Below are 25286 nucleotides of genomic sequence, written 5' to 3'. Positions count from 1 at the left end.
GACACCGTTCAGGAGTCCTTAAGGGCAGGCTGCTACTGGTTGTAATAATAATAATAATAATAAAAATAATAATAATAATGATAATAATAATAAATCTATCGTTTATATCGCACTAAGAAAGAACTATCGGTTTTGAGACAATTTCGTAGCACGACATTCTCCGTAAAAGATTGTAGTCGAGATAAAAAGGCATGTCTGGCTTTCCCTCTAACAGGAGAAGGTGAATTCCAAGGAGAAGGCAGGCGTCACAATAAGCACTATTAAACGAGAGCAGAATACCAAACAAGAGCTTTACGATTATATCAAGCCATATACAGCGCGGAATCTATGTCCGGGCTCGAGAGAGAGAGAGATGGTGTGAAATTAGGATTATACATCTACAATATCTTCAATTAATCTCTTAATCCTAGCAATCTGTTTTTCCCATGGATGGGTACAGTAGAATGCATCCACGGTATGCGGGTTGAAGACAACCCGGTCTCTAGATGAGTCTGATGATGATGATGATGATGATGATGATGCTTGTTGTTTAAAGGGGCCTAACACCTAGATCATCGGCTCCTAATGGTACGAAATGTAACGACAATTTAAAAGTTCAAAATCATCCATTGACCAGAATAAAAAATGCGACGAAGAATGAATGGATGGATATGAATTGAAAACAATCAGTGGATCCGACACAGAAACTATCATAAACAATAGCATTACTGACCAAGGGACAGCTTCTAGAGCACAATCCTGAATCGAGGATGCTTGCTGTCTAAAGGGGTCCAAAATCCAGGTCAACAGCCCCTCATAATGGCACTTATCGCTAGTAAAGTAGAACCATGTTGCGGTACTAATCAAGAGTAGCGTAGACTCACGGTGTTCCACATATGATGGTACTACTCACAAGTATTGTACGTCGCACAGGTATTGCCGGTATTCCCGTGGTGTTCCTCATATAGTGATACTAATCACAGGCAACGCCCAGACCCGTGGTGCCTCTCACAACGGTGCTAATCACGAGTACTGGAAACCCACAGTGAACCACGCTCTGCTGCTACTAATCACAAACCCATTGTGCACCTCACACAGTGGTACTACTGGCAAGTAAAGGTGACCCATAGTGTTCCTCGCGTGGTGGTACTAATCACAGGTAGTTTCATGGTTCTAATACAATCATCCCTTGGTCGCCCCTTTTAGTCACATCTTACGACAGGCAGGGGATAGCTAGCTGAGTCTGACATTGCTCACCTTACTACTGCCACTCCTCAGTTTCATATTTCCTGTCCGACCTCCAATGGTCAACTCTTGTTTCCTTCTGACCACGACTGCATTAGGTTTGCGGGCCATCGAGAGTTTATTATATTGAAGCCCCCTGTCACTCTTCCCTTTCTTTTTAACAACGGCGCCATTTTAGAGGACGGAAATGTCTAGGAATGGGAAGGAAGCGGTCGTGGACTTAATTAATTAAGGTACAGACCCAGCATTTGCCTGGTGTGAAAATGGGAAACCACGGAAAACCATCTTCAGGACTGCCGACGGTGGGATTCGAACCCACTATCTCCCAGATGCGAGCTCACAGTTGCGCGCCCCTAACCGCAAGGCCAACTCGCCCGGTGGAAAATATTAATTAACAGTCTGAATAATGGGGAGGGAACAAAAAAAATATTGTTCATTCGATTCATCGGAACTCCTTATCTCCACTGTGGGTGGAGTGAAAGGATGAATTCGTTATCTCTGCACCCTGCATATCGTAAGAGGCTACCATGATTAACAAAATATGTACTCCCTCTCTCGTATTTTAAGCCCTTAAAAACATTTCCATGATTCTGATGATGATTATTATTATTACTATTATTAGGGCCCGGATGTTTATGCAGTAATAGGTTAGAATGCAAACTTACTGAAGCCAGTAATAAGTAGAGTCCACCTGCACGACGGCAATGCTAGGAGGATTGCATAAACATTAGGGGTTCGGCCCCTTAATGGTAAGAGGTGAACAAAACGAAAATTAAAACTTCAAAATTTATCCACTGACTAGAATCTAAAACGAATGATGATGAAAAGATGATCGTGAAACAAAATCAAATCAGTGGATACAATTCACAAAGCCTGAATTACTGGGATGATGCATTATTATGTAAAGAGGTGCAACATCTAGGTCGCCGGCCCCTGATAATGGTACTGATCACTGGGAGGTAGAACCATGGTGTTCCTCCTACAGTGATACTAATCACAGGTAACACAAACCCATGGTGCTCCGCACATAGTGGTACTAATCACGGGCAAAGTATACCCATGGTGTTTCTCGTAAAGTCGTACTATTCATAAGTAGCGCAGATCTATTCTGAACCCAGGGGAACCGATACATTCCAACACAGCGTTACGGCACATGGACATTATTAGTTCGCTCAACTGCATGTCCGCTCCTCCGCTTCGGTGGAATACACACGATCGTAGAACCTGCTAACCACACCACAGAACCGTGGTGTTCCTCATATAAACGCACTACTCATTCGTAACGTAGATCAATGGTGTTCCTTACATAATGGTATTAAGCACAAGTATTTCCACGGTTCTAATGCCATCATCCCTTGGTCGCCCCTTTTAGTCGCGTTTTACGACAGGCAAGGGATGCCGCGGGGGTATTCTTTGTCTGCGTCCCCCACCCACAGGGGGTCTCCATGATTCTATGATTTTCCGTGTAGCAGAGAAATTTACATATATCTAATTTTCAAAAGCTCACGTGTTAAATTTTTCTCAAATGAGTCCTAGACCATTTGGAGAGTCCCGAGTTCTAGACAGTAATGTGTTAGAATGCGAACTTACTGAAGCGAAGTAACACGTATAGTCTACCCTACACAGCAGTTATGTTATGAGTATTACGTAAACTTTAGGGGTACAGCCCATCAGAAGTCCCTAGAATGTATGTTACTCTTGCTACATAACGGAAGAACGGGCTAGACGACACTTCCTAATAACCAAATTATGTTGCATTCTAACCTAAAAATCCGGAGTCTAAACCATTTGTTACTATAGGTTACGCTGTGGTTTCAAAGAGTGCCATTGTTAAGGTAACAACGGTGAAGTTTCGTATGTTGTATATTGCTGTAGTTTTGCCCTTATATGGTAGCTGACAGTCTGCAATGATTTTTTTGCCGATTCCTTCATTTTCCGAAGACTTTAACCACTTGTATTTTCCCTTTGATGAATGTTAAGAGAGGCTGTATTTCCTCTGAAAACAACGATCAACAAGACCACCCGCAATCAGTGGGAAAGCCCAATGGATTTTGCATTTTTTGTTTTTATTTTTCTACAATTTGGTTTCCTTCCCACCTACACAGAAAGTCCTATGGCAACGATGGGATATGAAAGGGTTAGGAGCGGGAAGGAAACGACCGTGGCCTTGATTAAGATACAGCCCCAGCATTTGCCTTTTGTGAAAATGGGAAAGCACGGAAAACCATTTTCAGAGCTCCCAACAGAGAGGTTCGAAGGCGTCTTGGAAAAGTGTGGCAATTCAGCCGATGAGTCCACTGCTATAATGGGGCGAAACGCTGGGAATTTCACCTTGAAAAGCCCTTATTCTCTTATTCCCTTCCGCCTGAAACTGAATTAGATTAATGAAGCGTGGATATTATTTTCTAGAAATCCCCTAATACTTTGCTGATACATGAAATGCTCTTTTCAGTGATGACCTCGTCGCTTTGACCCTTGTAACAGCAACAATCGCCGGTTTTAGCTTGCTCGCATTAATGCACGGAAGAGAAGGTTCCTGTGCTCTGCTGGAAGAATGCCGCCTTTATTAGTGCTATTTATGATTCTTTTCGAGGCCTGCTTTCAGTTAAATTAGACCTGTCGCCAGACACGACGCCGTCCGTTTTAACAGTCGAGATATTATGAAGAAACCTGAGTCCACAATGGAAAAGAGTCTCGCTAACCTACTGCCAAGTATGTCTAAAGTAGCACCTTGCAGTTTTCCAAAAGTTCGTACTATTCTTACACCAAAGTTCACACTAAAAGATTTGAAAGATGGCATACAATGAACATGTTATTCCAAAACTAGCGGTTATGTACCGCTTGCGCATGGGGGGGGTCATTCTAAGTACCTAGCTGTTAATATAAGGAAAGATCTGCATCGGGTAAATCACATAAACGAGCCTGTAAATAATGGTTACAGATCTCTTCATATAAATGTGAGGGTATTTAGGGGTTGTAGTAAGTAAGTAAGGCCTTACCCTTTGCAGGAGACACAGTAATATGGGGAGAAGATGAAATGGAAGTACGCGAACAAGTTACTGTGTAGAATCGGGAGATAGAGGAATGTGGAATGAAAAATTAGACTAGTGATGACGAGAGGCAAGGTGCGAAATCACACTTTCATCTATCCTAAACGACCTTCCTTGGTCAACCCTTTCTTTTCCGACCCTGACTGTGTTAGAGCATTCGAGGCCTAAGGAGTCGTTTTCACGACCTTCGTTGCCCTTATTATATTTGGCCGAAACCTTCATTTTTCGAAATGTCGAATAATCATCACCACCACCACCTCTCTGGTAAGACCACAACTAGAGTACGGTTCCACTGTATGGGACCCTCACCAGGATTATTTGATTCGAGAACTGGAAAAAATCCCAAGAAAAGCAGCTCGATTTGTTCTGGATGATTTCTGACAAAAGAGTAGCGTTACGAAAATATTGCAAAGTTTGAACTGGGAAGCCTTGGGAGAAAGGAGACGTTAAGTTGTCAGTGGGGAGATGACGCGGAATGAAATTAGTACACGAATAAGTTTGAGTGGTGAGGGCAAATACTTGTTTATAGGAAGAGGAGTTAGTTGGTTGGAATTATTTATCAAGGGAGATGTTGAATAAATTTCCAAATTCTTTGCAATTATTTAAGAAAAGCGTAGGTAAACAACAGATAGGGAATCTGCCACCTGGCGACTGCCCTAAATGCAGATCAGTAGTGACTGATAAACCTGAGAGGACTTTCTGGAAGTTTCTTACAACATGCTTTTCGTCGCACCGATACAGATAGCTCTTAAGCCGACGATGGGATAGAAAAGAGCTAAGAGTGGGAAGGAAGCCGCCGTGGTTTTTAGAAGTAGGAAAGATCATTATATGAAGATGAAGTTGGAATTAAGGAGGACAAATTGGGACAAATATTCGTTTATAGGAAAAAAAGAATTAGGGATTTACCAAGAGGAGTTTTTTGATAAATTGCCAACTTCTTTGAAATGATAGAACAGACGAGGTTAAGAATTGATAGGAAATCTGCCACCCGACGACAGTCTTCAGTGTAGATGAATGGTGATTAACTGGCATTTAGTTAAAATGTAATTAAATGTAGTGACAAAAATGGATACAATACTTCTTTCCTATTTTTACTTCATTAATTATTTTAAACCTGTTCTCAGTCTAACCACATTCAAACTGTAGTTGCAAAATGAGTTCAAGTCTGAACATTTCCAGTTGTTTGAGTCATCAGTCCACAGACTGGTTTGATGCAGCTCTACATGCCACCCTATCTTGTGCTAACCTCTTTTTTTTAATTTCTACATAACTGCTGCATCCTACATCTGCTCTAATCTGCTTATCATATTCATACCTTGGTCTACCCGTACCGTTCGTACCACCTACACTTCCCTCAAAAACTAACTGCACAAGTCTTTCTTTCTGATCATGTTATCGTCCATTTATTTACTTCCATACAATGCCACGCTCCAGACGAAAGTCTTCAAAAACATCTTTCTAATTCCTATATCAAATGTTCGAAGTGAGCAAGTGTCTTTTCGTAAGAAGCCTTCTTTGCTTGTGCTAGTCTGCATTTTATGTCGTCCTTACTTCCGCCATAATTAGTTATTTTACTACCCAAGTAGCAATATTTATCTAGTTCCTTTTAAGACTTCATTTCCTAATCTAATATTTCCTGCATCACCTCACTTTGTTCGACCGCACTCCATTACTTCTGTTTTGAACTTATTTATTTTCTTCTTGTACACCTTACCCAAGACTCTGCCCATACCATTCAGTAATTTCTCCAGATCTTCTGCAGTCTCTCAGATAAAATAACAATATCATCAACAAACCGCAGGGTTTTGATTTCCTCTCCTTGGATTGTGATTCCCTTCCCGAATTCCTCTTTAATTTCCCTGACTGTCTGTTCTATATAAACAATGGAAAGGAGGGGAGGACAAACTGCAACCTTGCCTCACTCCATTCTGGATTGCTGTTTCTTTTTCAAAGCCCTCGATTCTTATCACTACTGACAGATTGTACATAATTCTTTGTTCTCGGTATTTGATTCCGATCACCTTCAGAATCTCGAATAGCTTGGTCCAATCAACATTATGAAATGCATTTTCAAGATCTACGAACTCCATGTATGCGGGCTTGACCTCCTTAATTCGATCCTCTAAAAGCAGACGTAAAGTCGCGATTGCTTCAAGTGTTCCAACATTTCTTTTGAAGCCAAACTGATCTTCCTCCAACTCAGTTTCAACTTGTCTTCCCATTCTTCTGTAAATAATACGTGTTAAGATGTTGCAGTATTTTGATATATTTCTCTTTGAACTACATTTGGATACACTCCCACTTCATTTCGAAAAGGAGATTACGAGCAGTGGACACCAGAAAAACACATCTGTCTGCAATACGTCCCCCCCCCCCTTTTAAATCCTAGCATTTTGTTTGCATGAACGTAACAGGTTTTACAAATGGGCCACTCAACTCTTCTTAAAATATTCTCATGTTATCTGTTTGGTACTTGGATCATGCTCAACGACTTGAATCAATCGATAACGATCCGTTAAGTCCGCTCTTGTACTCCCCGCCATGAATTACTAAGAACGCTACCAATTAACTCAATCTGCTGCGCACAAGAAATAAATTCACCGCCCTGTTTCTAAAGAATGCGACAAAATGACACTTTATGCTAATTAATCTGAAAGCCAAGGCTGAAACACGCCCCTTGCAATGTGTTATTCGAGACAACATGTATGTGTTCCCGAACAAGTAGGCTCTTTCATGCTGACCGAGGACTTTTAGCGCAGCACGTGTGTGTGTGTAAGTACGTCACCATCAATGACGTATAGTTTGTGTCTCGTTATCGATACTGCAGTTACTGAATACCAACGCCAGACAAAGGCCTCCCTGGAGGCAAGTTCGCATCTAAGCTATGTGGATTCCGATCTTGTAAACGTCAAGAATTTTAAAATGTTATTAGCAGCGGAGTAAGTAATATATAAAGAGTAATTCTAGGGTGCAGAGAACAAGGAATGACAAACTAGCGAGTCGGATAAGTTAATGCATCATCTTTAAAATAATCTAAACAAAAATTAAATCCCTTTTTTAAAACTGAAAACATTTATCAGCACATAAAGCAGGGGGTCCCCATACTACAAGCAATTTCCTCAATTGTGCCGAAAGCTGAAGGGCTAAAGGGTCCGGAAAAAACATCCTAAAATAGCTTGCTTCTTTTCTCGTTTTCTTTTTTATTCAAATCCTAGCCAGATTAACTTATTTACACAATTCTTACAGTAATGTGTTCCTTGGTTCAATACCCGCAGGGGTTCTTTGATTTTCTTGAAAAAATGTCCACACCGAATTTAGTTATAAGGGCTTAAGTGAAACTATGCATTAACTCACATTAGCGCTCGAGGTGGTGCTTGAGTGAAACAATGCAATGACTCGCATTAGCGCTCGTAGTGGTAGAAAAGAGTGAAAAACTGGTAAGCTAATCGACAAGATATTCTCGTACTTTATTATATTTTATTTACTTAAAAGCCGTAGCTCATATCGCTAGGGTGTTTTCAACACTGAGTTACTTGCATAAAGGGACAGAACGGTGTTTTTGTTGTTTTTTTCGGGTTTTTTTTAAGTTTGCTTTACGTCGCACCGACACTGATATCAATTATTTGCATTTAGAGCTGTCGCCCGGACGACAGACTCGGGATCAATATTGTTTACCTAGCCTTTTCTTGAAGGTTCTCAAAGAACTTTGAAATTTATCGAACATTTCCCGTGATTAATTATTCCAATATCTTACTCCTCGCGCTATAAATGAATATTTATGGCGACGATGGGATAGGAAAGGGCTAGGAACGGGAAGGAAGAGACCGTGGCGTTAATTAAGACACAGCCCCAGCATTTGCCTGGTATGAAAATGGGAAACCACGGAAAACGATCTTCAGGGTAGTGATGGGATAATCGAATACTTGTAATAATCGAATAACCTCCTTCCGATTATTTAAATAATCGAACGAAAAATTCACTATTCGATTGCCTCATTCATTCGAATGAATAATCGAAAAATAATCGAACGGGAAATATAATTGAATAATGGATAAAATGAAATAATCGAATAAGCGATTATTTTGTATTCGATTATCCCATCACTACTTCAGGGGTGCCGACGGTGGGGTTCGAACCCACTATTTCCTGAATATAAGTAGAAAAATGAAATCGCTTATTACAAAAATATGGGATAATATGTAACAGGAAGCTAGAAGAGCAGCGAGGGTATAAATGAGAGGGTGAAAAAGCAACCACTTTCCCCTTTGCGAAAAGCCCCAGCATTTACCTGGTGTGAAAATGGGAAACGACCATTTTCAGTGTTGCCAACAATGGGGTTCGAATCCACTATCTCCCGAATACTGGATACTGGCCGCACTTAAGCGACTGCAGGTATCGAGCTCGGTATATTTCGATTCAAAATTTCTTCAGGTCGAATTTGTTCATTCTTCATGTCCGCTTGTGTTCGTTGTGTCCAAGGGAAATTCTTATTATTACTATTTTTTTTTTTTTTTTTTTTTTTTTTTTTTTTTTTTTTTTTTGCTACCGGTACTCGTTTAACGTCGCCCAATCATATCGAAGATTTTCGATGACGGAAGGATGGAAGAGAGACCCAGCATTTGCTTAGTATGAAAATGGGAAACCACAGAAAACCATCCTCAGAGCTACCGACGATGGGATTCGAACCCACTATTTCCCGAATTCAAGCGCACAGCTCCGCGATCCTAACCGCACGGTCAACTCGCTCGGTCAAGGAAATGTAAATCTGTACTATCTTCTCCGGAAGATACTGTTAACTCCACGACACACAGAAATAATCACGATTTTCCCTTCTCATTTTCCATACTTGGAAAATTTTAACTTACAAACTTATGTTAAAACTGCAAATTGGTAAAATTATGACGGTGGCGTCGGCACCGCGGTCTACAGGCAGCATGCCTGCCTCTCACCCAAAGGCTCCGGATTCGATTCCCGGCCAGGTCACGGAATTTTACCTGGATCTGAGGGCTGGGTCGAGGTCCGCTCAGCCTGCGTGATTACAGTTGAGGAGCTACTTGACAGCGAAATGGCAAACCCGGTCTAGAAAACGAAGAATAATGTCAGAGAGGATTTGTCACGACGCGTAATCTCGCAATTTGCAAGCCTTCGGGCTGAGCAGCGGTCGCTTGGTAGGCCAAGGATTTTGGTTTGTTGTCTGCGGCACAGTTCTATTTCTGCATCGTCCTTTAAATGAAACTGGTACCCGTCCACAATCACCATCTATTTATCATACTGGCTAACTACTTTGACGGTTTTCGGGGACGCCGAGGTGCCGGAATTGTGTCCCGACGGAGTTCTTTAACGTGCCAGTAAATCAACCGACCCAAGGCTGACATTTTGGCTGAGCATTTCATAACATTCAAATGTCTCATCTTGACGACAGGTCGTGTACCCTGTCAGCAGTAACCAGATGGATGCTAGATAGAGACTCGGGAAAATAATACGCATGCAAATCCTCTAGATCATTCAGAAATAACCCGGTATGATTTAATATTACAATATTATAGATTTACCTAATGAAACTCCGTATTCATTCCTAGATCTTGGTCATTTGTACGAGAGAAATTACACGGGATCCTAGCAAATGCACCCTTTAGGACATCGAGATGAGCGTTCGACAAACATGACTTTCAATGACTAAGTGATATGCAAATTCTCAGCAACTCAAGACGAATAGATTCGGAGATAGAGGAGAGAAAGAATGTCTTCAATTGGAAGGGTCTAATTTGTGAATGTTTGTCATAAACCCTTTATCTAAGCAAAGTTTTGTATAAAAAAACAGTAATAAATTTAATCAATCACCGTGAAAAGATTGGAACAAGAAAAAATGTACACCACATATTTATACATTTTAAAAAATTTTGAAAGTAATTTTGTACAGAGTGAGGTCTACGTCCATATATTCTGATACATAAAGAGAAGTTATTTCTGTAAAGTAAATTCCATATTTTAAAAAATAATTTCGGGAGAAATTCTCTCCCTGCGTTGGACAAAATGTCACAGGCACAATAGCAGGTTCTTAGAAAAAAAAAAATTCTGAATGGCTGTGCGGAAATTTAATTTTGCCGGAAGAAATTCGCAACTTTCAGGCTACACTTTGGACGGGGGTGTTGCACCTAGGCCAAGTATTATGGAAGAACTAGAAATAACTCTGGATGATTTGCAAAATGAAAAACAGAAAATGTAAAGAAACTGGAAAGATTTAAACCAAAAATGAGGAACGACAGAAAATATTTTTTTAAATATTTGCTTTACACAAATAGGATGGCGACGATGGGATTAAAAAAGGCGTAGAAATGGGAAGAGAACGGCCGTAGCCTTAATGAAGGTACAGCCCCAGCATTTGCCTGGTGTGAAAATGGGAAACCACGGAAAACCATCTTTATAGCTACCGACAGTGCGGTTCGAGACCACTACCTCTCGGATGCTGCAAGCTCACAGCTGCGCGCCTCTAACCGCACAGCCAACTCGCCAGGTCAGAAGAGATCAGGACGAATGAAAAATACTAGGCAATTCGGAAAAAGTTATCGCAGACGATGACAAGAAAATTATTGACTGAAGTGGTCCAGTGAGGCCATAAAAGAGAGAGGAGGGGGAGGAAAAGGAGAAGAAGAAGAAGAAGAAGAAGTGCTTTAAGTATCTACTTAATTTGTTTCTTCCCCCTCGATAACGGATTGAATTTCATCGCAAGTTGCGCTATTGCGAGAGATTAAAAAACGCCATTAGTTTCTTTAATGGTCTAGATTTCTTGTCGTCAAGTCCTTGTAAAGACAATAGCTGAGAATCCTTCAGTAGAAAACGAGAATAAAACACGCACATCACGTCAGACGAAGAGAACCGGAAATCACAGCTTCCACGGTCTCATACAAATACTTGACAATGACCCAGACGAACTCGTCGATACGTTATCGAATTCCAGGAATCACACTCACATCACACAGCACCAGTGACCTGCACTGTTTACTTGTAACTCGGCGTAAAGAAGAGAATCAACATGTTATTTACAAAGAAAGAAAATACTGCACTGAAAAAAATAAGCCCAGTCATCTCCTTCAGTCGATTACAAAAAATCTGACCACAGGGCGGTATGGAATATGAGTCGATCAAGGGAACGCGATGGCTGAATATTGAAAATTTCGAAAATGGCATAGCTTTTGTAATATTTTAGATAGATCAACCATATTTTGCGAACGCATTCACACTAGATTAAGCACTGTGGATGGTGGTTTTTTAATAATAATTACACTAACACAGCAACAGAGCAGATAAATATAATAAAGCAGGAAGCAGACAAAGCAAGACTTCAAATTTATTTTGAAAAAACCAAATATCTGACCAATATCAAAACAGTCCCTCATCACTTGAAGACAGAGATAGAAGAGTTTTCCGGAAAAATCCTACAGATAAAAACTAGCGAGAGAGAAGGAAACTACACCAGGCGAAAGAAGATGGCCACTGCTTTTCGCTCCATACAAGAGGAAAACCATCACAACGCGAGTTCTACTAAGACACTACAATACGGTGTGATCCGAACAGAGTGTCTGTATGCTAGTGAATGCCTCCGAATGACAGGAATGTCAGGACTAATAGAAGCCGAGAAATTTGACAGAAGATCCTCCGCAAGATAATGGGACCAAAAATCGTGGATGGCCATAATAGGTTACGAGGAAGGAGAGAAATATACCAAGAAAGTGAAAGAAAAGAATACTCAAATTTTATGGACATCTGTTTAAAATGGACGAGAAGAGGCTGAAAAAACTGATTTTTAAAACACTTGACAGTAGACTTAAAGTTTCCGACAAATGGTTCAAGGAGGATCTTGAGCAGTCTGGATTAAATCGGGAAGACATCCTAAACCGAACAAAGTATAGATCAGTGATTGACAGCTTCAGAGGTTCCCATGGCAAACAGAAAATGAATAGGGGATGGACAGAGGAAAGAAGACAACCTGCCAGAGAAAACTGCAAAGAGTTTGAGCTGCAAAGAATGTTCCCGTAATGCAGCGAGAGTAACATAACATCTAAGAGATTCTAATAGGCCAAGCCCCTAATGTTTATACAAGTCACAAAGCATAACTATTGTCTGGGATAGAGTATCCTTGTTATTCACTTGAAGAACTTGGCATTCTAACCTCTAAAAGACAAAACCTATGTTTAATCCGGTCCCTAACGATTACCCAAACAACAACAACAACAACAACAACAACAACAACAACAACAACAACAACAACAACAACAACAACAACAACAACAACAACAACAACAACAACAACAACAACAACAACAACAACAACAACAACAACAACAACAACAACAGACATTCACTATGGCCAACTAATATATTTTTTCTCATAACAATCACAAGTTGTTATTTTTTTTAAAATCTTAACTTTAACATTGGGTGAAACAGAATCAAGGTGTAGTAGAGCTAATGCAGTGTGCTCGCGGTAGTTTCGATCAACAGTATTCTGTAAGAAGGAAATGAATTCTCAGATGAAACTATCTTTATACCGGTCTATTTTCAATTCAAATTAGAAGTACGGGAGTGAAAGCTGGGTGGACTCAGGATATCCTTATCAGTAAGTTATAAGTAACAGGCATGAAAACAGCGAGAATGATCGTTGGTGCAAACAAGTGGGAACAACGGGAAGAAGGGTATTTTAAATGATGAGGTAAAAGTTAAATTAGGAACTCCTCTGATAAAAGCTGAACGCATCAACCGGCTTCGGTGGCAGGGTTATGTGAGGCGAATGGGGGAAGACAGGTTACCTACGACTGTTCCTATATGTTTAATTATAATAGGTTAAGGATGGTTACCTAGTTGTACTTTCTCATAAAACAAAAATTATCACCACCTGTGCGAAACTGAAATAGACGATTGTAGAGTTTTGCAGACTGAACGCCGTAAGGCATTTATAACAGCCTATAACAAAGATTTATGTTTATTTAATTTTACCACCTTGCCCTGAATCGAGAGTGTACTTAAAAATGCAATAAGGATAAAATTTATTTTTGATTTCAGATTATCCTTCATTCGGCGAAGACAGCATACAAAATTCAGCGAGAGAATCGAGAGTAATTGGGAAGAAGACACGGAGCATGCAGCCATCAATCCAACAGCAACATCTCGTCCTTACAACAAAAATCAGAAGAAGCCGCAAGGAAATGGAGAAGACTTCAATCAAACATCATAAACAACAACGAATGAAACGAAGATGAACTGATAGGCAATTAGCAAGACAGATATGGAAGCCGCATTGTGTTCTTTAGGAAATGACTAAGTCCAAGTACTGTATTAATAATATCTTGAAGTAAATTCCACAACAGAGTTTAAAATACTTACAATAATCACAGATCCTTCAGAAAGAGTAGCTAGAAATCCACATTTTTCGAAGCTTATAATAATTTTGCACTTAGTCAAATCTGCTTGAACGCCAACGAAATTTAAATGTCCTGTAATTGAATCAGTTTCTTCACTAAGTGGGGAAACTGATTCAAATTTAAAATCCAAAGAAATGTTTTTTTCTAGTCTATGTTGATAATTCCTTTGGCTAACATCGGTTTCATTAATAACGTTCCACAAAGTTTATATTCTCTTTCAGCAGGAAGACTGGCTAAATTACACCACAGGCCAGCAGTGAATTCAACGAATATTATGTCTCCAGAATCTTCCAGTTTCCTTTGTCTATTTTTCTTACAGTATTACATTGCACAATATTTCTACGGGAAAATGAAACTTCATATAAAAGGGAAGTGAAGAAATAAAAACAGGTAATATATACAATGAAAGTAGTTTTCTTTCTTGCATGGATCAATTTCAAATAAATCTTTCTTTCTTCAATTATATTTAGTCGAATCTTCGCGTAAGAATATTTCGGCCCCGAGTAGATCATACTTTTCTTCCGCAGTCACCATTTTACTGATAATGCTATGCCAGAGCGCTATAGCAGCTTTAGCGTTCGTTTCGCCGAGTAGCTCGATAAAATTAAGGGCTTTCTGGAGATCACAGAACCTACTGTGCGAATATTTTGAGCCTTCATTTCGTTAAACTGTTTTATTGCAGCACATACGAAACTGCGCGCCTTTAATCTCTTTCGCGTAGGGTCTAATTTTTCACCAGTGCCGGATTAAGGTGTTTGGGGGCCCTGGGCTATTTAAAAATGTGGGGCCCCTTCTTCGTAACATCACGTAAGACTAGCATACTAAAGTTGTTATAGAACTACTTTCACTTAAATTGATGAATAGGGGAGTGTTGAAATAGACTTCAATTTCTCTCTGTTTTTCATGTTAATATTTCATAATGCCAAAACATATTTCACATTTGTCTCATCACTATCAAATCAACATAAACTTTTTTGGCACCACTAGGATATTTTCTATCCATTTTACAAGAACATTACAGTTATAACTTACGAATGGTTCAATAATCAGGGGTGAACTGGAAGTTCTCTTCCTGATGCAAAGATATAGTATAGCATGCGCATTCCACAGTGCACCCCGAATGCCACCCCCCCCCCCACTCACTTCCTAGACCTCTTCCCCTCCCCCTTCTCACTCTGCCCGTACTCGCAAGCTGCCAGATTTAAACATTCGTCAAATATAACTTTAACTTTTACAATAATTACAGTGCGTAAGTAGCGAGGATTCGTGTCTTCGGACGGTAATTGATTCAAGCAGTGATGAAATACTAAAGCGGACAGCTGATAAGAAGGAAGGAAGAGGACGTGTTCGACATTTTGCGAGCGTGAATATTCATATACATGCACGGAGGTGGAACAGCAGGCCTTTTTATACAATTTTAGGTTCGGCCAAGGGCCGGGGCCCCTTGGCACACGGGGCCCGGGGCTGCAGCCCCTTCAGCTCCCCTCTTAATCCGGCCCTGTTTTTCACTCCTAAAATTTTCCTCAATTTTTTTAAGAAGAAATGTTGTCAACGTAGACTGCGAAAAATCGTATTTTTTTGCAGGTACTGTTTCATTCCACAATCCAAGTCTTTGATAGAAGTTAACTTTTTTTTAACTAGCAGACATACCTTGTACAGAGCCTATACCTATGCTACAAACTAGAAAATAACTGGGAGGACAGGCTATTCTCAAAGATTGTGTACTTCACGCTTCCATCAATTCACAGAAATTCCCATGCCGGGCTCACTAGCCATACCTACTACTATAGTCAGCAGGTACCATCTTATCGCTTTCTCAGAACCATGAGGTCAAGGGTGTTTCTAAAATTGCTTCATCGCTGTAATAATGGTAAACAACGTTATCTTAATAACGGCACCATACAGTCACCTAACCCACTCTTCCGTGATGTAGCGGGAGTAACATTACTTCTAACGTTCTAACAGGCCGGGCCCCTAACATTTATGCAAAACGCATAGCAGAACTGTTATACGGGCTACAGTATACGTCTTTCTCGCTTCAGAAATGCAGGTTCGTCGTTATATCTATCTTCGTTTTACGACGGAGTTCGACTCTGTATTTTAAAGGATTATAACAATATTCCTACAATTCAAATTCTAACCTAATCATTAGTTTTAACCTGTTTGGTTTTTTTATTGATGTAAGGTGCCGGGTTGTGTGGTATCTGTAATGTGTATGTACTTGTAATTCATTAGGGGCTAACTGTTCACCTCGGTACCATTGTCAGCGATGTATGACAGCCGTACAGACAACTTATAGTGAGTTGGCATGTAGGAGTGCAATGTGGCGTTCCAGCAAAGTGTACGGTCGGAGGTTCGCGGGTTTTGAGGGAGTAGGTAGGAAATTATTTTTAAAAAGAAGTAACCTCTATGACAAAACACTTCGATTTTTCCGCATCGTACAAATGCGATTCTACCAGACAACCTATAGGAAAGGAATCTTTGTTTGAACGGTAGGCACTCGTCCTGCTACACGAACAGCAGAATGAGGGCAATGGGAGAGCAAAACTCTTGTCTATATATTACACAGGTGCATATTTCACAGCATTTCTTCTTGCGTAACAGCAAGAAACGACATAGACAAGAATGTTTATTTATTAAGTGCCACATTTAAAAAAGCATATGCCGACGGAAAGGCTAAGATATTTTCAACGACGATTATATCTTATTTTTAAGGAAAATCGTAAAGGTCCGAATCGACACATTTTTGATATTTTCACTTTTCTTACACTTTATTAACGTGTGAATCATTCTGTTTGGCATTTGTTTCATTCAAATATTCGAATATTTACTATTGTAAATAACGTATTTAATGTATACATGCACTTCTATTTCAAGATACGTTTTGTGCAATGTATCACACTCTGCAACGTCAGTCAATTAATCATTGCCCTAGAGAAGTGTGACAGGCTTCGGCAGCCAGCAAAATTCGTATCCTCGCCGCTAGATGGGGGCTTCATTAATTCCATTCCTGACCCGGTCAAATGACTGGAAACAGGTTGTGGATTTTCAGTTTCATCACTGATTTGCATATATCTCTGGGATTATTCCCTCTAGAAGGTTGTGGTTTTTTGGCGCGTTTTGACGAGAAATATCCGTTTTATCAGTTGGTCAGTCGGCCTGAGCTGCAATAGCAAGATGCAGTGTTGTTCTGGCGGAGGATTTTAAAGCTTCAATTCTGCAGTAGCTGAGTTTTACCGAAACTTTCACTTTTACATGCAATTTACTCAAAATCATTTTTTCCGAAACAAATGTTCCCTTTTCTCAGAAGCTACTGGATGCATTTCTATGAAATGCTTACCAAATGTTTATGATACTGTTGTGGTAGTACGGATCTACTTTGGTTGAAATTTCTTGAATAGGTAGTTTATTTTTTATAATACAATATCTGCAGAAAAAATTAAAATCGGGGAATATTTTTTAAAATCATATCTTTTTTTCGTAGCACGTATTTTAAAGCTATTCTAGATCAGTGTATGCACAAGACACGAGTTAACATCATATTTAAAAAAACACTTTTCTACATTCAATGGCTACTGAGAAAAAGGTTCATTTATTCAGCTATTTGAAATGAAATGAAGTATGGCATGTTAGGCTCGCCAGGTGCAGGTCCTTTGATTGGAAACCCTTAGGCGTCGTGATGAGAAGGAAAAGATGATGAAGACAACACATACACCCAGTCCCCGTGCCAGAGAAACTAACCAATGACGGTTAAAATTCCAGACCCTGCCGGTAATCGAACCCGGGACCCCTATGACCAAAAACTAGCTGGCTAACCATTTAGCCATTGAGCCGGATATTCAGCTATTTTAGAAGGAACTACAGCAATAACTAATGAAATAAATTTTCGCTCAAATGAAATTCCGCTCACAATTGAGAAACAAAACAGTCTGTCTGTTATTAAAGAATTGTTATTTTAAATTATGTAACTTTCAGACAAGATAGAACAGAGCCTCTCAGGGTGCATGCACTAGTGCACTGCGCGCCGCAAGGTGCAAAAAACGACTTCGCTAGGTTGACCAGAGTGCAGACCCTTCACTCCTGGAATCTAAGCAACAGTGCTGCCTTTCTCTTTCCTCGCTCGTTCCGCCTGTTCCCTCCTTCCTCACTTGCTCTGCAACGGTCAACGACCTGAGCAGGGTTGAGCCGAGCTTAGCCGAGTCACCCCGAGACAAAACGCTGGTCCGAACCGAGCAGAGTCGTGCCGATGCACGGTTCACAGAACCTGTGCGCCTCGGTTTGCACGCGTGCGATTTTGGGCGTTTGAAAGGCCATGAGATAGAGGTATCTTGTTTAGTTAACAATAGGTTAGAGTGCAAATTAACTTGTCTACTAACAATCGTAGTCTAGCCCGCTGTTCCGTAATGTAGCGAAAGTAACGTCACTTCCAGGTGGTTTCTAACAGGCCAAGCCCCTAGTGTATAAGCAAATCTCATGGCAGAACTGTTGTCCTGGCTAGAGTATTCATGATCCTCGCTTCAATAAGTTTGCTTTCTAACCTATAAATACTTACACCTCTGGGGTCTAGGTATACAAGCACCCGAAGCTAACAGTGCGTTCCTTACTAGTGAGGGGATAATCGAATAATTTTAATAATCGATGAGTTAAAATATCATTCAATTGTATCGCATAGAATATTCGGATGCGTCATGAATCAATTTTTCGATTATCGATTGAAACAAGCGAATAGACGAACTATTATGAAAAATAGAAATACGCTTTTTTTTTCAAACATATCTCCACATCTTGAAATCCCTGTACTGAATAGGGGTGAGTAAGATTTTCTTTACCCGCGCTTATACCACATGGCAAGACAAAATTCCGGGTAAATACTGGAAAGAATCCTAATCTTTTATCGATCGTCCTGCGCTGGCGTAGCATTAGCAAGGAATCTGACAATATGTCAGATACAATATCAACATTCGCCTTGCGGGAGTCGGTAGGAGAGGGACCCTGTAGAAACATTTTTCACGATCGAATATTAATCTATATCTCTTATCAGTACTATTCTGAGACAACGAGCTCCGCTGATAAAACTCTCAAAACCTGTCTTAAATTTGTGGAAAAGTCGAGAATGAAACCCGCAACTTTTAGTAGACACTGGCGAACGGCTAATGAAATACGGCTACACAGTGTACTGAAGTACTGCTTCACCTTGTTTCCTCACTTCCGAACGAGAATGAGCTTTTGCAGGTGGAAGCCAGCGAGATTCGAACCCGAGACTTACTGCTTTCCTAGAAGAAGAATACGATGTAATTTCGGCGCAAGGTTACCTCTCAGGGAGCTTCACCAAACCCTAACATCAGGAATGCGCAGTAATGTATGAGCAGATTAAACAGAACTTGGTGTAAGCCTACTGTTAGTAGGCTTGACGTACTGCATATTTTATCTTCATAAAAACGTAGTTCTGACTTTATATTTCCACAAAGTTAAGTCATGAGATTCAGGCTACCCCAACGCGCATACATAATCATAGTTACAATCTCGCGGAAACTTTTAACCGCTTTTATTCACATTCTCCCGATACGATTTCTCTCCAATGTCGCTACTTTAGTATACTAAGAACTAGTAATATGATAATAATAATAATAATAATAATAATAATAATAATAATAATAATAATAATAATACCGGGCGAGATAGCCGTGCGCTTAGGAGCGTGCAGATGTGAGCTCGCATCCGGGAGATAGTGGGTTCGAATCCCACTGTCAGCAGCCCTGAAGATGGTTTTCCGTGGTTTCCCATTTTCACACCAGGCAAATGCTGGGGCTGTACCTTAATTAAGGCCATGACCGCTTCCTTCCCCCTCCTAGGCTTTTCCCGTCCCATCGTCACCATAAGACCTATCTGTGTCGTGCGACGTAAAGCAAAATAGCCACACAAAAATAATAATAATCCAAACCAAACCCCATGCCACTACAGCTCCGAAGGGCCATGGCCTACCAAGCGACCACTGCTCAGCCTGAAGGCCTGCAGACTACGAGGTGTCGTGTGCTCAACAAGACGGATCTTCTCGGCCGTTATTCTTGGCTTTCTAGACCAGGGCCGCTATCTCACCGTCAGATAGCTCCTCAATGGTAATCACGTCGGCTGAGTGGACCTCGAACCAGCCCTCAGATGCAGGTAAAAATCCCTGACCTGGCCGGGAATCGAACTCGGGGCCTCCGGATAAGAGGCAGACAACACCACCCTTACACCGCGGGGTCGGAATAATAATAATAATAATAATAATAATAATAATAATAATAATAATAATAATAATAATAATAATAACTGGCGTCCCTTTAACTATCAGACGGAAGAGTCCTGCATGAATATTGTTCTGAAGTGGAGTTATTTTATGTTTCAATAAATTCGTCTGCATACTTCGCCGCACACATTTAAGCACTTCGATTTTGGCAGGAAAAATAAATAAATAAATAAACCAGGGTTAACGCGTCGGTCAACTATGTGTGTCTGTATTTCTCTGAATAATCGTTAGAACAGAAGAAAAAGCACTTATCAAACTGAATCATACAAATCGACATGACTTACGGTGACTTGAGCAATTCTTAAACGAAGCCATATACAGCTGATACCAAGTTTGTAATGTTCCGCCCGTCAACGGTCAAATAACCATTAGCGTTTGAAAGCGATAAAAAAAAAGATCTTTAGCTACAATAACTTTTGACCAATTATCAGTAAATGCCCGACGTGCACACAGAGTGAGCCATCTATCACTCAGCACGGGTTTACACAAGCACTTTTCAACAGCCTGTCATTTCAACAACTCAATCCAACACTGTCTGTGGCCTTTTGTACTCCTGATAACGAGGATATTTAGTAATCATTCAATGTGTCGTACATGATAGCAATAATTATACATTCTTCGGGAAATTGTTACGTACATTTTTAAGCTCCTTAAGTAAATAAAATAAAAATTAAAAAACGGTTTCAAATTTCCCCTTGGAAAAATCAAATGATCATAAACGTGTCTTATATATCTTCTTTTTTTTATAATATGCTTTACGTCGCACCGACACAGATAAGTCTTATGGCCACGATAGGATAGGAAAGGCCTAGGAATGGGAAGGAAGCGTGGTGATGTGAAGATGGGAAACCACGGAAAACCATCTTCAGGGCTGCCGACAGTGGGGCTCGAACCCACTATCTCCCGGATGCAAGCTCACAGCTCTGCAACCCTAACCGAATGACCAACTCGCTCGATATTATCATTATTATTATCATCTTCTTAATCTATATCGCAAAATCCACTTAGGCGCAACTTCTTTCACCTTCTTAGCAGCTACCGACATTTAAAAACTACTCACCATTCAAGATCTATCAGTGTCACGTAAATCTCGCGAGAATTATAGGCCCTAAAAATTATATTAAGAAACGAATGTATGAAAGAAGTATAGCACCGTTCAAAAGAATTATTGAATACAAAAGACAATTTCTTTAACAATAAATAAACGATCTTTTAAACCATGATGTTCGGCCCTAATATCCAATTCCTGAACAATTATTTTGTTACAAAACTTACATAACTGAAGGTTATTCCGGACGCAGTGCACTGTTACGATTCGAAGAGTCAAGAATAAAGGAAAGGCTAGCAAAAAAAAAAAAAAGGCTAACTTGACCATTTAAACGGATGGCCCGCTTGCCTTTTTATTTTTTTAATTTGCTTCACGTCGCACCGACAGAGGTAGGTTTTATGGCAACGATGCTATAGGAGAGGGCTAAGAGTTGGAAGGAAGCGTCCGTGGCCTTAATTAAGGTATAGCCCCAGCATTTGCCTGGTGTGAAAACGGGAAATTACGGAAAACCAGGGCTGCCGACAGTGGGGTTCGAACACACTACTTCCCGAATGCAAACTCACAGCTGCGCGATCCTAACCGTACGGTGATCTCCCAAACTCAGCCGAGATAGCAAAGGTGTGCTCACTTTACCTTATATTTATTTATTTATTTATTTATTTATTTATTTATTTATTTATTTATTTATTTATTTATTTATTTATTTTACGTCGCATCAACACTGGTAGGTCTTACGGCGACGATGGAATAGATAAGAGTTAGGAGTGGGAAGGAAGCAGCCGTGGCCTTTGCAGCCTAGCATTTGCCTGGTGTAAAAATGGGAAGCCAAAAAATCATCTCCAGGGCTATCGACAGTGGGGTTCGAACCCACTATATCCCGAATGCAAGCTGACAGCAATGTGATCTAAACCGCGTACCCAACTCGCTTGGTCAAAATTCACCATCCAATTATTCGATGAATTCTTGTTTTTCTCGCCAACTTCTGTAGTGTCCTGTTTTAAGCGAGGTTGGAGACGTCTGACGAGTCTATTACCCTACAGTGACAGGTATCATAGTTATCATGTATTTAAATCGAAACAGCCGAACTATCTACCTATCAATATATATATATAAGGCTTTGGTAGCATTTGACTAACAGGGGTGCATGCTTAGGAAAGAGAAAAGCATGTAAGACAATCATACGAAACGGTATCTGAAGTAGCAGAGAGGAGAAACCCTTCCTTTTTGCTTGCCAGGGACCCAACATCCCGCCCCAAGAACAGTTCTTACTTACGTACAAGAACTACAATGGAGACAATGCAAATATGCGAAATGGGACCACTCTCTGTGTTCCTATTGGCTGGCTCTGATAATGAGCTCCGATAGAGTACTTGAGCACCATTATTTATTTACAAGTTGCTTTACGTCTTCACGACTAAGATAGGTCTTATGGCGACGATGGAATACGAAAGGGATAGGGGTGAGAAAGAAACGGGCACGGTCTTAACTGCGGTACAGCCCCAGCCAGCATTTGCCCGGTGTGAAAATGGAAAAGCACGGAAAACCATCCTCAGGGCTGCCGACAACGGGGGATCAACCCTACTATCTCCCGAATGCAAGCTCACAGCTGTGCGTCCCTAACCGCACGACTAACTCGATCGGTAGCACCCATTATGTCTGGCCTCATGGCTGTCACATACCGAGAAAATAATGAAACTGTTATGGTGCGTGCCGGAAGCGAGTGCTATATCCGTGATTTAAGTTTTGTCCACTCTCGAACGCAGAATGCACTGCTGTCGCAGGGGATACTAAATGTTCGCGGCTCTGACCGGGAGGCGTACCCCTGTTTTGCACCCCCCTCCCCACCCCCACCATCCCCTTCTTCACAGACCAATTGGTTTTGCAACGTCGAAGGTCCAAAGGGCTTGCAAGGTCGAATGACTCAAAAGTGAGCGGCGCATCCGCCATTTTGTGGTGAAATCGGAGCTCGGACCTCGCAGTAAAATTAATATAACTCGAGACTGGGACGTTATTGCACGCACCTCGCTAGGGCTGTCGATATCTGTGATAATATTTGTGAGTAAACTAGATCAGGTGCGTGAAAATTGTGAAATAATAAAAAAATTGTTAAAATTTGCGAAATGCCCCAATTTCTTCATTTCATGAAGGTCGAAGACCATCGCAACGAGAAATAACAGTCAAAAAAGAATCGAACAAGCCAAAAATATCCAAGGCTGACCGTAAGAGAACCTATGACGAACTGGAAGACGAGGCTGCCTGTACTCGTAATATTAAAAGAAGCGTTTTGACTGATAGTGCTGGAGGGAGGAGCATTGCACTGTGTTGACACATTCCTTTCTCCTTCTCTTCGCGTGCAGCTCACTTGTCAGTTCGTTCAGCCCTCTGTGTTCTATTGCACGTAACTCAAAAGTGAGAGGGTTGGCGACTCCAAGCAACACCAGCCGGTCAGCCGGCAGGATTATCTCCATGGCAACAGCAGTGGATCAGCCCTCGTTTCCATGGCAACCATACGCCCCCGTACTCCCTTCTCCTCAACCAGACAGGCAGTAAACAGTCCTCACTCTAAGAACTGTCATAACGCATCTTTCAATATCACGACCATAGTGCTTTGAGACTCAGCCAAGTATACTGCTCCCGTAGAGCCTATGGAAACAGAGATCGCAAATAGTGCGATTTCAGAACACTGGAAAGAGGAAAGCCCGACCTAAAGCCTCTCTCACAACCTGTACGCTGCGCTTTCTGTTATCTACCGTGGCCTTGGCACTTACACTGTCCGCTATTTTCGTACCAGACCAATGTTGAGAGAAGGGCTAACTGTAAAAATATGGTTGAGATACGAATATAAACTTCTTATAATGTAGGTGTGTCACTCGAAGAGAAAAATGAGATTGGTTTATGCAAGTGGTGGAGCTGTAAATTTCTTAATGTATAGTTAATGGTTTTTATTTGTTACGTCTCACTAACTATTTTTACGGTTTTCGGAAACGCCGAGGTGACGGAATTTTGTCCCGCAGGAGTTCTTTTACGTGTCAGTAAATGTAACGACACGAGGCTGACGTATTTGAGCACCTTCAAATACCACCGAACTGAGCCAGGATCGAACCTGCCAAGCTGAGGTAAGAAGGCCAGCGTCTCAAACGTCTGAGCCACTCGGACCGGCACCATTTCTCTACCGTATAGGACCTACGTCGCTTTTATAAAATAGGCCATCTATTTTTTGATCTTCAATACTTCAATTGCATCGCTGTTTTAGGGAAATAATAGTAATAATAATAATAGCTAGTAAGCGAGATGTCATATCATTGCGAAAAAGAACGAAGAGTAGTCCAATTTAACTGATAGTAGTGAAGATTGTAACTCACAAACACCTGATAACGCGTTAAGCAATTGTGGTCAGTGTCTATACAAGGCGAAAGAGTTAAAAATTATATCGTTTTGGGGGATTCGAACACGTATTCTCCTTCCCTAGGATCGTCAGCGGGGGGGGGGGGGGGGGAATCTTTAATAACATTAAAAGATTTCAGTGAAAAGTAGGAATCTAAAATGTAACCCATATCCGCTGCCAAATTAATAAATCAATAATAATAATAATAATAATAGAATTATGTTTACGCCCCAATAACTACTGTTATTGTTTTAAGAGACGCTGAGATGGCGGAATTTTGTACCGCAGAAGTTACTTTAGGTGCCACGAGGACGACGTCTCCTAGCACCTTTAAATACCATCGGACTGAGCCAGGATCGAACCTACCAAGCTGTGTTCAGAAGGCCAGCGCGCTACCGTCTGAGCTACTCAGCCATTCAGTTAATAAACTAACATGTAAATAAGTGTGAAGCGAATGGAGTCGGCCGTAGGGGGTAAGAGAAGCAGAGGTAGGCCAACGCGACGATCTCCCTTTTTCAAGAGGTGCATCGTTAAGGGATGCCACAGAGTAGCTCGTTAAAATAAACAGAGGAATACGTAGTTAATTCAGAGCGGCTTGAAGACTGAACGCTGAGAGGACTAACAGTCTATAACAGGAATGGCGAACCTATGCCACGCGTGTCACTAGGTGACACGCGGACACGGTTTCGGTGGCACGCCACATGAACATAATATTTTATATATACGTCTCGTACTACAGACAGTGCATATCTTACAGTGTTTCACGTGTAAGAAATAAATATCGAAAATGTAAATACTAGTTTCATTCGGACGTGCAATATGGCAACACTGCTATACTGATAGGTCCGAAAGTCAAGTGAGATAGTGTCGT

The 25286-nt window shown here is 40.9% G+C and overlaps 1 protein-coding gene and 1 long non-coding RNA gene across 2 annotated transcripts in view; one reads left to right on the top strand and one right to left on the bottom strand.

The window, feature by feature from the left end:
• Nucleotides 1–14101, top strand: part of LOC136884620 (uncharacterized) — an 89263-nt gene extending 75162 nt beyond the window's left edge. The window contains exon 3 of the long non-coding RNA XR_010861393.2: nt 13335–14101. This is a non-coding gene — a long non-coding RNA (uncharacterized lncRNA). The remainder of the gene's footprint in view (nt 1–13334) is intronic.
• bs (blistered) overlaps nt 1–25286 on the bottom strand; it is a 328848-nt gene that overhangs the window by 195832 nt on the left and 107730 nt on the right. The gene's annotated exons all lie outside the window — the stretch shown is intronic.

This window comes from Anabrus simplex, chromosome 13, assembly GCF_040414725.1.
Source record: "Anabrus simplex isolate iqAnaSimp1 chromosome 13, ASM4041472v1, whole genome shotgun sequence".
Taxonomy (NCBI): Eukaryota; Metazoa; Arthropoda; class Insecta; order Orthoptera; family Tettigoniidae; genus Anabrus; species Anabrus simplex.
Note: the sequence above shows the minus strand (reverse complement) of the source record. Positions and strands in the feature narration are given on the sequence as shown.